At 38.7% G+C, this 15,001-nt stretch overlaps 1 protein-coding gene across 21 annotated transcripts in view; it reads left to right on the top strand.

Annotated features, from left to right (window-relative positions):
- MYO3B (myosin IIIB) overlaps positions 1–15,001 on the top strand; it is a 248,769-nt gene that overhangs the window by 9,781 nt on the left and 223,987 nt on the right. Inside the window, exon 7 of one of the 21 annotated variants that reach the window (XM_039554756.1) lies at positions 5,271–5,420. The exons of the other annotated variants lie outside the window; for them this stretch is intronic. The gene's annotated coding sequence lies outside the window, so the exon portion shown is untranslated. The remainder of the gene's footprint in view (positions 1–5,270; positions 5,421–15,001) is intronic. 21 annotated transcript variants of the gene reach the window in all.

Consider the following 15,001-nt stretch of genomic DNA (forward strand, 5'->3'; position numbering starts at 1 on the left):
GTAAGGAATTTGCTTATAAGCTGATATGATGCCTAATGGTTTGTGGTGAGACACTGTCTTAGTGAAAAATGATTATAAAACTAAACTGCTTGCTCTATTGAAAACTGTACAAATTGTCATCAAATGAAGAGGAAGGACTGGTGTTAGAGTATGTGACTTAACAACTGCTAATATGTAGGAAAGTGATGTTAGTGCAACTCCCTTACTGATGTTTGTTTCACAGCTTCAGAAGCAATTTATATGCTGGCAGAAGGTTTGGAGGCTCTACAGAAGTCAGCTAACAGTAAACTAAAGGAATACATGGGTGATTCATGTAAGGCTAAGTTGCTTCTCACTAGTGATAGTTCAGCCTCTTTCCAGTTTCAAGAGTGAAGGACTATGGTGACTGACTGTAATAATAGATACTGTAATGCAGAGAAACCAACTGATTTAATAGCTGGGCAAAAGGTTGTAGTAAGGTGATTTCTAATGGCTTAAGGTTGCTCAGCTGAGAACTTCACAGAATTCAGCAGCACTCCTGAGAAAATGTGCTTGGTTTCATGTTCCCTCATAGCAGCAAACTGGCTGCTGTGAAAACACCTTTTGACCAATCTGCCGAAAGGCCTTTGGAATAGAAAATTCATCCACTGTCTGAGCTGGAAGGTGATTGCTCTTTGTGACTGGCTGAAAGACTGAGGATAAAACATGTATAAGGAACACCTAAGAATGCAATTTTGTGTACTTGTTAAATCAGATAATGTGCTTTCTCTGCAAACAGTTGTGGTGAAGAATCCACACCCCACTTCCCCTGTCTTATATTAGGGTGATTTTTCCACATGTAAAAGTCTGTGTCCAGGGGCACATCTTTTGCAATCTGACTAGTTCCACAAGAACTGAAATGGAGAAAACAGCATTTTAGCCTTCAGGGCTGTACTGTGGACAAGAATGTTGCAATGATGCCATTTCCTCAAGGTATGGCTCTTGATAAAGCTGTCTTAAAGTTTTGTTGTATTTGCCTCCATATGCCGTAGTGTAGCTTTCCTTCTTTATTTAATCTGATTTTTCTGATCTTAATGATACGTCTGGAGAGATGTGGAAAGCATAGTAGTAGTGTGAAGTTTTAATGGTGAAAAGTTCTGTAAGTTTTGGATGGTGCAAGTATATAAACTTTATTTGTCTATCTGAAATATGGAGTCATCTTCCTAAGTAAATTTTAAATATCTCTTGTGTTGTACAGGAAAAGGAAATTATAAGAAGTGGTTCAGGAGACATTCAGAATTAAATGAAGGAAAGGTTTTTGCCGGTCCCTTACTGACAGAAGTGAGAAGGCTGTATACCTCCTTATTAAAGTCTTGATGACAAATGAGTATGAATATTTCATTAGGCAGAAGAATACTTTGTTAGCATTCAGACTTGGTCTTACTCTTGCATGAATTCCAGAGACATACAAATCAGAAGACTAATTCTGTAAAATAATACATACTGAATTGCCAGAATTTTGCAGGAGCTGTTTATTTAATAGAAGGAAGAAAATAATTAAATTTGAAAATAGGTTTTGGGAGAGAGGATTTTTTTAGAAGCTGTCCCTGAAATAAGGTTCTGCTTTACAGTGTGGCTTTTTTGTGTAATTAAATATTGTCTTTCTAAATTATTACTTAACTAAGAACAGAATGTCCTTATGGCCTCAAATGCTTGCTTATCCTGTGTGAAGGAGGAAAAGAAAAAGAAAAAAAGAAAATACAAAAAGGAGTTTGCCTTAAAATATTTGCCTAACAAGTTCCACACTACATTCCTTTGTATTTCAATGAACATTTTCTATATAAATAGTGTTAACATAAGAAATGGACATTAAACATTAGTTTAAGAGTCTGTGAACCTTAACAGTTATAACCAGGTAATGCTGTACATGTGTCTCTTCATTCGTCTTCCTTTCAGAAGGTGAAAAGAGTGATAATGAGAAAAATGTATCTGGCTTGTGTTAATCAGACTGTTTGATTTCACTGGTTTTGTGTCTTGATATACACTCACAGATCTGTAGATCTCACTACTCTTTGGTTTGAAAAGTGTGCAAGCTTTTGCATGTTCTGAGGGAGGCTAGCAGAAAAAAGGCTTGAGTAAAATACCAGTAGGCACTGTGCAGCGTGGGCTGGGCTGCCCTGTGAGGGCAGAGGGGCCAGGAGTCATGGGTGCTGGTGAGGCAGCAGGGCCAGTGGCCACACTGAGCATGGGGCATCCTGTCAGGACCCCAGGCAGGCATGGGGGCAGGCCCAGGGATGGCAGCCAGTCAGCTGACAGTGCAGCGACTGCCAGGTGAGTCTGGAGGAACAAGGCAGACTCAAGGTCTCTTAAAATCAAGTCCATGGGGTAGTGCTTGGGTCTGGATGAGTGGGGTACCTGCTTAGGCAGAGACATGGCTAAAGGATAGCCTGGACAGGGACCAAGGACAATAGCCTCTGGTTAAATGCAGCTTCCAAGAGAAGTAAATGCCCTGACACTGCAACCTTTTGCAAAATAATGTAATCCATTGTGCTGCTTGTGCTGGGCATTATCCTGGACTCATTGTTGTAGTTGATAGGCAGTTTTACATGCTGATCTTGCTTCAGTCAGAGCTCACATGCCTGTCTGCTGCAGGTCTGTTTTCTCCTAATGTTTTGGATTCATGAACACCTTCATTATGTCAGAGTACAGCCCACTCAAGACTGGAGTCGTTCTGGCATGGATGGCTTCAGTTGCTGACACAATCTAATTGCCTTGTCAAGGATTAATTCTGGATTTTGCAGTATTTTCCTTAAGATCTCTACCAGTGACCTATTTAACTTTTAAACTTGCGTGATCGTCTCTTCATCTTTTGAAGTGGTTTTTTTATACTCAAACCTCTAATGGATTCCATTTTTATGTGGAGTACCATATAGCTTCTGATTTTGTCACATTGCACTGCACTTCCTTTCTACCTCTGAATTAGCAAATACATCAACTGCTTCAGAATCTGTCATCTAAAAGATTTTTCTTCTTTTTTCACTGACAATCAGTAGTTGAAGGTACAGAATGAACTGTGGTTTATATCCCCTCATTTTTTCTCCTCCCTTTTTACTCCGGGAGTCCCAGAGGCCTGTGAATAATTTCTGAAATCACTGTAGATTTGAGGTCCTTGAAAGAGTTATTATTCAGTGAACAAGACCAGCAGAACATGGTTTTCCCTAACCTGTCTCAGTAAGATGGGTTGTTTTTTCCCCCTATAGGTAAGATATTTGCAGTTTCAGAATCATTATTCGTTTGTGGCTGACCTTTCTCAGTAGTGATGAGAGGAAAGCAGCATGTGTAGTCTGTAATGTTCTTTCCTAATGTTTGCAGTAATATCTTTGCTGCCAGACTCATGAGAGTAGTGTGTCCCCTGTGTTCTGGACTGAATTAGGCAAGGGATCTGTAGTCTTACCACTAAACCACTATCTAACTTCAGCAGCATTCATTACTAACACATGCAGCTTCTTTTAAAAGACTCATTTAACTATGAGTCACATCTCAATCCCATTTATGTGTCTGCTTAAAGGATGATTGTGATTTTACAACATGACAAATACATAAAAAGGAAATGTTTCCATTTAGAGAGGCTTTTTTTCCTGAGGTTTGACCATTTTCCAGCTAATTTTATGCTTCACAAAGGACTAACAGATTGTGAAAAGTTGAGCCAAATGTGAATAATCAAGTGTGTTATGGGGTAGGTGAGACTTTTCACATGAGACCTAAATCAGTCAGCCTCTCCAGAAGGTGAAAAGCAATTGTTTGATGGAGGAACATATTACTGCCTTCTTAGATAAAGGAGTTGCAGTTTGTGTTTAGAGGTGAATTGCCCCAGAGACAGGGATGGATTATGAAGTGGGATATGAGCTGAAAAAGAGCTGTGAGTTTATTTGATCAGACCTTTAAGGGCTGATCTGAGCCTAAATGGATGCAGACTTCTTTTTAAAATTTCTATTCTCTTTTGACTTTACAAACCTTGGTAAACCAAATTGTCTTATTATGAATTCTGTAAATAAATCCTTTACCTAGCTGTTTACGTTGACCTGGTTTAGGTGTGGGTTGATATCAGTACAGCCCACTAACTTGAAGAAATTTTTGCCTGTAGCCTATGTATGCAATACATAGGTGGTTCTGAAACCATTTCAGGCAACCAGCAGCCCAAAATATTTCTTAGGTGCTGTAAAGATAGTGGAGTTGCACAGGTCAATGCACAAACCAATAACTCATTGTCTAAGAAGAGATATTTGCACTGCTGAAGAGGAATCTCTCTGGAATGCTAGTCAGAAGGCCAGGGGTTGCAAAGGAGTATGATTAGGGGATGTTACCACACATTTTACAAATTGGAAAAACAGAGATAGAAGTGAGAATTTTTTTTCTGTGATACACACAAAAATACTCTATCTTGATGCTTAGCCCATTGCTGTACCACGCTTTCAGGAGAAGTTTTCTTCCACCTGCTCTTGCTTCCCGTATAGAAGTTGTCTTCACCAATGTAAAAGTTGAACAGACTGTTAGGTCACCATGCCTCTGAGATAACATCCTATTTTAGAATTACTTCAGTTTTCATTAGTGAATTAACTGAACATATAAATATTTATGACTATCTCAGATGTCTATTACAACAGGAAATAAATAATTCATTATAGAGAATTACCTTTGTACAACTGATACCACAAGGATATAAATCAGATATGGCAGTTTCCAAAAACGCAACACAATATATTGTTTTTGCTGAAACACCCTCAAGTGAGTATCTTGTTGATGTAACCATTGCTTTTCTAAGCTGAGTAACAAACCTTCCATTATGTGAAGAGTAGTGAAGAAAGTCTATTTACAGAAATGTGCATGTAGTAAAAGTATATTGACAGCTGGGACAATTCAAGGAATCTATATACAATATGTAATTTCTGTTTCACATTGGGATGGTTTTTGTGTAAATCTATCAGACTATAAGCATCATTTTAAACGTGGTTTCATTTGCTTATCTGTTATGCTTCTGCTTCTATAGATTGGTTGAAATAAACTGCACCTGCCAAAAGCTAAGAAAGAGGAAAAATTAAATTTTGATGACTGAGTGACACTAATGAATACTCAGTGTGACAAATCAATTATCAAACTTTAAACTTTAAGTGGGAGGCTAGACTTTGGTGGGGGACTTTGGTCACATCGTGTGTTTGAAGAGGAATGACCTAGCAAGGCAGGCTAGAAGATTAAAGGAGAGGGATTCTTATCAGCCATTTTGAAGGAAAATCAGCCTCTCTTTTCACAAAAAGGCAGCATGCTGCAGCGATCAAGAGGAGAGACTTAGAAAAGAAGAGTAAATGTGTTTCAGAGTAAATGGCACAAGCTTGAAGGAAGAGACTGGGGACTCCTGGTTATAGTGAAAAGGTGAAAGAGTTCAAGATGCCAGGAAGCTGAGACAGGTAAGTCAAAACAAGATGTCTGTTGGTTTTACTGTTTATTTATGTTCACTGCAACAGCTAAAGTAAAGGGGTTTTCAGAAACCCTGTTAAGTCTGTGCATATATTTATTTCACCTCACACATATCTTTAAAAATACCCTTGCTGTGGAGCTGAGAGAGGGCTTCAAGGCATGGGAGAACTAGCTGCCAGCATGCTTTTGTGGCTGAGATCATCCACAAAGTCACGTGTCTGATGAGAGAAGCCACAATGTACATGCTTTGAGCTTCAAGGAACACTTAGAGCAAACCATGGGGCTGCCTCGGCACTGTTACCTGGCAACAGCTGATGAGACTTCTGACAGGGGTGATGCAATGGGACATTGCTGTAGTGTTTAGGGAAGTATAGCTTAGGATGTCTGTGTAGGAGACACCTTTGAATACAAGGTATTGTTGAAAGGTACCAGTTTGTCCAATTTGTAAATAGAACCTGAAGCATATATAAAATATGATTTTTGCAGTACAGGAGGTGTGTTCTCGTCAAGAGTATCTCTTGAGTTCTCTGAACTCCTAGGACTGTATTTGAAATGTAGACTCTATTTGTAATGCTATCTTGTAAAAGGAGCATCCTAATTACACCACATCCCTCATACCATATAAAGATACCCTTCTTGAATGGATAAGGTCAGTTTCTGTTTTGCTCAGCATGCTTTTATTGTGCTTCAAACTTCATTCTTTTAGCAGGTACTCTCTGCGTAAGCAGTAAGTTGGGAACTGGGGCTATTTGCAAAGGGTATCCTTATTAAAGGGGAAATGGCCCACTGTCATATGAAGTGATAGAACATAATGGCTGAAGGTGAAGCAGAGTTTAAAATGTAATACAGTAGATCCTGTTTCATATAGTCTGTACAATCTAATCTACTTATAGTGTACCTTAACTGATATCTCGGTTCAGTGCTGCTTGTGGTGACATACAACTATTTTATCTATTCTCTCTTTCTGTTTTTTCAAGCGGTGTCACGAATGTTTTCCTCTTTTGAGTTCTGAAACCACAGTATTGAACACAGAACTGTTCCATAAACTGAACAATAGGTATTAAAAAAACTAAACAGCTGCTAATGAACTGCTAAAGGCTGATTATTCCAGGTCATATTTACTGTACCCAGTGTGTGATACAGCATTCTTACCTGTCATATTTTCTCTTTGTAAATTAAGTTCAGGCATTCTCTTAAGTTTCTTCCAGACCATCTGCAGCAGCCCAAGAGTTAATCTGGGAGAAAGGCCAGTTTGGTACTTTATTCTTTGTTTAAATTCTATTCTGAAAGTTCATGGGCAATTTTGTTGTTGTTATGAAATTGTTTCTCTTCAAGATCACAATTCTTGGAGGCATTATTCTCCTTCAAATCCCCTGAATCAGTAGGAATTGAAATTGATTAGTGCTTCTTAGTGTGAAATAGCTGACAGGAGCAAGCTCTGAGAATTTTTGCTCTTGCTGCTATTGGCATCTATTTTTTCTCCTGGGGTGCTTGTATCTTTTCACTTAGTGGGATAGCTGAGTATTTTGGTGATGTGTTTTTGTTTTAGTGGACATTAGGCCTAAATGTCAATTTGTAGGCTTTATGGCATCTTCCCTTGTGTGATAAAGATAAATCAGATCTTTCTTATTGATGACCATATATCAAAATGTGTTGTAGAGTGGACCAAGGTCTAAATTACTTTTCATATTTATAAGGCCAGACATTTTACTGAATGAATATCTGAGAGAATTGGAATATCGCAGCAATGTTGTTTGCTATTCACGATATAGAAATGTGTAAGCCTAGAAGAAAAGGTCCAACAGTAGTTATACCAGTTTGCTAACACATTATTCTTTTTGCTTCCTCTTAATATTAACAAATGGTAAGGTCTCTTTTGGGTTCAGATCAGCAAAAAACCAAAGTTGTTTTTGTTACTCCCTGTAGATTAAGGCATTATTAAATAACATACACAGGTATAACAGCTTTGAGCAGCTTATGTGTTTATGACTATCTGTCCTTTTTTATCTGTACCCCCAAAACCTTTACTGATTTTCAAGTTCACTGTGAGCAGCAGTGGATATTGGGCATTGTCCAGCCACCTTTAGACAGTCACAGGATCACAGAATATGTTGAGTTGGAAGGCACCCACAAGGATCATTGAGTCCATCTCCTGGACCCCCAAGAATCACACCATGTGCCTGAGAGCATTGTCCAAATGCTTCTTGAACTTGGTCAGGCTTGGTGCTGTGACCACTTCCATGGGGAGCCTGTCCCAGTACCTGACCACCCTCTGGGTAAAGAACCTTTTCCTGATACCCAACTTCAGCTTCCCCTGGCACAACTTCAGGCCGTTCCCTCGGGTCCTGTCACTGGTCACCACAGAGAAGAGATCAGTGCTGCTCCTCCTCTTCCCCTCACAAGGAAGCTGTAACTGCAGTGAGGTCTCCCCTCGGTCTCCTCTTCTCCAGGCTGAAAGACCAAGCGGCCTCAGCCGCTCCTCATACGGCTCCCCCTCAAGGCCTTCACCATCTTCGTTGTGATTCTTTGGACGCTTCTCTATAGTTTATTACCTTACACTGTGGTACCCAAAAAGTGCCCCAGCACTCGAGGTGAGGCCGCCCCAGTGCAGAGCAGAGCGGGACAACCCCTCCCTTGCCTGGCTGGCGATGCTGTGCCTGGTGCCCCCAGGACACGGCTGACCCTCCTGGCTGCCAGGGCACTGCTGACTCATGTCCAACTCACCATTGACCAGGGACCCCCAGGTCCCTCTCTGTGGCACTGCTCTCCAGCATTCCCCATACATTCTGTCTGTACATGCAGGGGTGCCCAATCCCAGGTGCAGAACCTGGCACTTCCCATGCTGAACTTTACACGGTTGGTGGCTGCCCAGCCCTCTAATCTGCTGAGGTCTCTCTGCAGGGTCTCCCTGCCTTTGAGGGAGTCAACAGCTCCTCCCAGTTTTGCATCATCTGTGAACTTGCTTAGTATCCCAGTCCTGCCTCTTGTCTGGGAATATGTCAAGGCAATTGCTTGTGGTTTGCCTTGGTCTTTGTTACAGAATTTAACTTAGATGGCTATAGGCCTGGAAAGGATAACCCAAATAATACATTTATAATTTATTAAATTTAGTTCTTTAGAAGTTCTTTTGATAACTGCTCCTTGAAGATAGCTGCTGAAGGAGGTTTAAAATCAGTGGATTCTATCTTGTATGCCTATTATTATTTTTGAAGCCTGTTAGAGGAGAGAAATTATGCAAATTGGTGTCACGCTAGGCTACTGCACACATGCTGGTAATGCATAACAACTAGCTCACTGATGAAAATGCTTCATCTTAAGCAAGAGTCATTGTCAGCACTAAGATTCTTTGTATCATGATTAACAGTTTATTATTTTTCTTATGGATAAAAGAGAGTATCTCTTCTTATTAAAAATCCTCATTAGAATAAAACTGCTGTAAAATAAATACTGGAGAATTATGGTAATGAATTATGATTGATTGCATTATACAATTAAGGTATATTGTGAAACAATAGGAAGATCCCTTCAAAATATTAAGTAGTTGTTGCTCACTCTCTGTGAATGACAAAGTGGCTTTAATTCTTCAGCTCCTGCTTGTAAAAGACTTGATAAATAGATCAAGCTCACTATCAATTAGTGTCACAATGATCTTTAGCATTAATGAAGTGAAGCTGCTAGGATTGAAGCAATTTATTTGTAGTTCCACGACAGCATCTTAAGCTAACACACACTACACACACTACTGTTGTCTAATACTGGGCATGAGAACCAGTACATGGAACACACAGTTCTTTGCAGCACTGGCTGATACAAGCTCTCCTTGTGACGAAGCTATCTTGGTGCTGAAGAATTCTGATACGCTTAGCAGGATAGAAATCCAATATAAGATAAGCTGGCTTCAGAAAATAGGTCACTAATGTAAGGTTGTAGTTATTTTCTTCCAAAGTTTATCCTACCTCTGTCTTAGATTTCTTTTTCCTCGTCTGTCCACAAAGCATATCAAACTTTCTGAGTACGACTGTAGTGAAGAGCCTGGTTTTGGTGTACGTGTCATCATTCTGTTGCAGCATTTCATCCATCCATTTTAGCACTAACACATGCATTTTGTTTGCCCTGTTAAATTGCTACTGAAGGAGGCAGAGAAAACCTTCTCAGGTATTGATTTTTCACACATGGGGAGTATACCTGGAAGTCACAGTTTATAACTGAATGGCTCATGAGATTATAAGCTTCATTTTAGTGCTGAGTTCAGAGCCTGAGGTGAAACTGATGTGTTAGCTGTTAGTCATTTGTAACTGCTTTAGTGCATTTTGCTTGTTGGAGTTCTATTTAAATAGCTTATATAAATAGCATTTGTGCAATAGGAATGCTGCTGATCAGAACCTATTGTTTGAGTTCTTAACAGGCTTTCAGATATTTGGATTTGGTCTTGGAAAATAATTTCTGCTTAATAATGTTTAATTAATTTAATAATCATGGTAACTGACTAGGTACATAATTTTATTCAGCATTTGGTCCTTGGAGTTGAAGATATGGAAACGATTAATTAGCAGTCAAATAAATGAAATGTGTTATAGCTCCATGTGAATGATCAGGGGCTTTATTTTCAGTGGTACTCAAAACTTCAATAGAAGTTTTTGTTGATTTCTGTTTTAGTAGCAAGGTACTCTTTACCTCACAGGGTAAGATGACTGTCAAAAATACTTGGTTTACCATGTGCAGGAAGTGATGTTTTGCAATAATTTGATTCTCAGCAAAGCATTCAGTCTTTCATCACTGAATATAATTTTCTGTGTTAGCCCCGGTTAGTTTCTTAAATACACCGTGCCTACCAGAAAACCTTGGAAGTGTCATTTTCCATTAATAATACATTTTGCTAATTTTGTGAAAATAAAAGAAAAACATATTTTTTGCATATTGGCAAGAAGTGCAGATTTGCTACGCTAGTCATCTCTGAATTATGCAGTCTGCATATGCTTTGACCATTTTTTTGCATAACTTTCAATGTCAGTAGTGATGTTAGGAGATTTACGTTGAACCTTAGTAAAACAGTCTTGAAGTTTTTTGAGAAAATCCTTTCTCACAGAAGATTGTATCCAGATTTGACAGAGAAGTAGAAATCCCCCAAATAAAAAAGTTCCTACAGTTTTCATAAAAATCTTTGTCAGGCTAGAGGAATCAGCCATAAACACAGTCCCCTCTGAGGGGTGGTATAGGTTGTATTTTGTTCTTGATACATTCTAATTTGGTTGTTTTACCTGTGTGCTAAAAGTGCCAGCTAAAGCAGATACTTTCTTTTGGAGATATCAGAGAAAAGAAAGAATGAAAGTTATTATGATGGTGTCTTGGGTAAAAGATGCAGACTGTTCAAATTCATTAGTTTAACTTCATCAACCAAGTTGCTTTTTAGTTTTCTTAAGTTTTGTGAATTACTGTTTACAAATCTTTTCATCCTACTTAGATTTCAGCTGTTGTGCATATTCAATTAAAGAAATTCCACTATGGAGACCAGAATAAAGCATATTCTATCTATAAAATCCTATGGAAATGAGTGGGATTGGATAATTCTAACAGAAAGAGATTTGATTGTGAATATAATAGCATTGACATTAGCAAAAATTAGATAGAAGAATCAAAGCACCAAGAAACTTTCTGAAGTATTAAGGAATATTTACAGTAAAAAAGATGGAGTGACTAGACTTTACCCTCACCTTTAAGACCTTCCTACTCTAGAAAATCCCGGTGGCTGCTTGTTCTGTTCTTGATTCTGCAGTAGATTGAGGCAGTGTTTAATTTATCTTATCGTGAGTGACCCCATTCTGTGCATGTTAAGCAGATCTCTTTAAGACCAGTACTACACTGCTTGCAAGAACCATTCATCTAGCAAATAGCTTGAGATGAAGCAACCTGGTATGACTGTTGTATTCATATGCAGATGACATGGAGCCATGGGTCTGTGGTAAAAGGGCAGCAACTTCAGAATTAACTTCTGGGAAGCAGAAGAAATCTGACTTTCATGGGAGATGCAGTTATTAAGGATCCAAGATGCAATGTTAACTGGACCCCATGAAAGATGGAAGTTCATCAAGAGTGTTGTGGCACTTACTTGGGAGTCACAGGATGAGGTGCTAAGTAGTTCTGGAGTAAAATAACTTTGTCACTCAGCAGTGAAGTCAGCAGTGCCTCCTGATCTGACACAGTCCTGCTGAAAAGACTGAAAATGCACAACCAATTAGAAGAATGCAGGGGAGCTGGTCAGAGGCCAAGCTGTACTTTACCTTTGCCTTCATTCATCCTGGATCTGTCAATGAAACTGGTTGATCAGGATGATGTATTCACCCCCTGCCCTGAGTAGTTTGATTTATATGGACAATACAAAAATGATCAAACACTATTGGACTAAGGCTATGTTGTTCTCATAAATATAAGGGTCCAATAAGAGTTTACTTACAAACATTTGTAATGCAACACATTATGATGCAATGAATCTAAATGAAAACATGTACTGGATTGTCTGGACTAGGCACAGGCATCTTTCCTACCATACATGTTCCAGGGTACTAATGGAGAGTTTTCTGGTTTAGATTCAAAGACTTGGTCCAAGAATTTGAGTTAAGGTTATGATCTTACAAGTGCCTTCAGTTCAGAACTGATTTAGGAGTGGTGGTGTGAAATTTTTACCATTTGACTAGAGTGTTCAGAAATCAAGTTCTTTGTTCTCTTTATTTCTAGAGAAATAGGTGACATTTACATATCTGTGCCATGTTGTTAGTAGCCAGTTTTGGGGTCAGTTTGTTGTAGTTGATACTAGGAATGTGGTTGTGATTCATACTGTAATGAACTGGAAGCATAGACAAGACAAGGGAGCAAATAATCCCAATGCTTTCATCAGAGGTACTGTCCAGACACAATCCATTGCCACTGGTTATCACTCAGTTCTGGCCCTGTGGCTAATACTGCAAGTCTAAAAGCTTAGAGTATCTAGTCCATCCATACAAAGGAAGCAAAAGAACATAAAATAACAAAGATACTCCTGAATTTAAAGGACTTTACGTAGACAATGAGAATGTATGTAAGCACAAATAATAAAAACTTTAAGAAGTTTAAGTTAGAATATGTGGAAAGGGAGAACATGTTTCCCACTTATGTCCTCTCTGTTTCCAATTTTGAGTACTCAGAGTTGATTTCATGGTTTATATATTCAAGTGAGACTTGTTCTATGAATTGAATTTAGCTGGAGCCTTCTCAGGGATCTACCTTTCATCTATAGATAACAGCAGTTCTATTCTTGGTTGTCTTGTTTTGTCCCTTATGTTTGCTTAGTGAAAATATGTGATCAGCTGAAGTATAGGCCTTTTTTTTTGTAAGTTGTATAGCATCAATAACAGCTTTTGAACATATTTTTATCCTTCTCCTTCATCTTCTTCCATCACTTCCATCTTTTTATCCCAAAAAGAACTATCCACAGCACATTCTGCAGTCCCTCTTTCTGAGTCCAGCTGACAGCAGTTACAGGATGGTATCTTGATGGATTTTTTTTTTGGTATGCTTCATTTCAAGATATTGACATCCTCTTTGTTTTAACCTAGTCAGTGAGAAACAGCAGGACGAGAATAGCAGAGGAAGCTGTTCCGACTATTGATTTTCTTGTGCCTTTTGTTGGTTCATTACTTCCTTTAACAATTGCTTCTGAGGTAGCTGTCTGTGTGTGACCACTACTAGCCAGCAGAATAGGGTCTGTCATGGTGAGGTGAGGCCGTAGCTGATAATGTCAACTCTACCTTCTGAATTTTTCTATCAAGGAGTTATCATTTAGTGTGGAACCAACAGTGAGTTCCCTACAAATAGTGAAATACCTTACTTTTGAATATGTCATTCTTACTTTTCCACAGTATTTGTAAATGCCAGAAGTGCACAACCCAGCTGTTGCATGAGAGACACAAGAGGGCTAAGGCAAATGGAACATTGCAAAAAGGAGCTATGTCCATGAATTATTTGTATGGAAAGAGTATTTTCACTACTTTCACTAGTATTGGCTGGTATTGCTATCATGTCCCTACCAGCTGTAAGAGAATTCAAAACTGCCTAGTACTGTGTATCATGATGGTTAGAAAGCACCAGGCTGAAGTGAGGCTCTTACTAATTCTAAAATCTCTACAGATGGTGCATCTTGCTGTAAGCTAGAAGAGGGTATATGTTGGAATGCAGAATGCAGTCACTGTTGTGAGCGAGGTGGTAGTGAAAATAGAACAATGATTGTAAAGCTATTTCTCTGGCTTATGAGTCGCTTTTGTTCCTATAATTTTTCAGAAAGAGAGCTGTGATAATAGATTTGTGAGAAAAAGTTGCTGATTTTATTCCAGATGTAATTATTTCATTAACAAAATCTGCATGTTCTCTATAAAGTTTTGATTTTTTTGTGTTGTTTTCACAACCTAGGTGAATATCACAGTAGAACTTCTGGGACACCACACATTTTTCCAGATGGCTTTTCTGAGGCTGTTTAGAGCCATGGAATACAATCAAAAGGCTGTGGTTCACAGATGGAAAATTGATTTGTGCACTGTCTGTAACCTATACTTCTTTTATGATATCTTACGTCTTACATGAGACACATAATACATGTAGCCTCTTTATCATGGGGATACTGCTAAGGGATGATAACATGCAGTCATTGATTCTAATGTTGATCTTAGAGAGAAATATTTTCTTTAAAGGTAGAAAAACGTTGCATGCACATTTGTCTGACTGCCATTTAAGTTAGTCTGTCATGCCTGGTCTGATTTAATTTGTTCTGATGGTACAGGTTTACAAAATAGAAGAAGTCAGGTGTTATGAGAGAATCATGAAATTTACTTTGATGGGGAATATCTCTTTTCATGAATAAAAGAAAGAAACAGTGTCAGTGTCTGAAGCCTGTTAATAAATATGTGTCTTATCTTATTGTTTGTCTTGGTTGGTCAGCTTTTTCAAGATTTATTTTAAGTTACTATCTCTGCTTAAAAGAAAAAAATCATGGTATTTGTCCGTATTCAAGCCTCAGAGCAGCTTGAGTAGACTCCATCAGGTTGTCCTTCCTTGTGCTTTCATTCTGTCTTTTCCCAAGTATGCAAAACAGGTTAGAGTGCTAGGGGCTTGTTGATGCCATGTAGTCATGCCTCACATTGCGTAAACACGTGCAGTCCCAAATAGCTTTGTGTAATAAGTTCCCTATCCAGTAGAGTTAATTGCCAAAGTGTAATTTTTCAACATCTGGTGTGGGCTATTTTGCTTGCCTTCAAGGAACAAATTTAACCACTGAGAAGTTTTCTCCAACTGATGGCAGAAATACTTTTAATTGGTAAGTCCCTAGTATGTTGAGGCTTCCTCTGGGGAGAATGTTGCTAAGTTTTTTACAGCTAGAAGCCACTCTTGGTACATCATTTCAAAACCCAGAGATGTGTGAGGCCTGATGTGAGGGGAGTAAAAGGAGAAATTTCTTCCTAAATAAATTTCAGCTGCAGTATTTTAGTGTTAAGATCTTCTGAATGTGTCGTTGTTGCAGAAGTGGCTGTGTTCATACACAACTTTT

This window comes from Corvus cornix, chromosome 7 (genome assembly GCF_000738735.6).
Source record: "Corvus cornix cornix isolate S_Up_H32 chromosome 7, ASM73873v5, whole genome shotgun sequence".
NCBI classification, from domain to species: domain Eukaryota; kingdom Metazoa; phylum Chordata; class Aves; order Passeriformes; family Corvidae; genus Corvus; species Corvus cornix.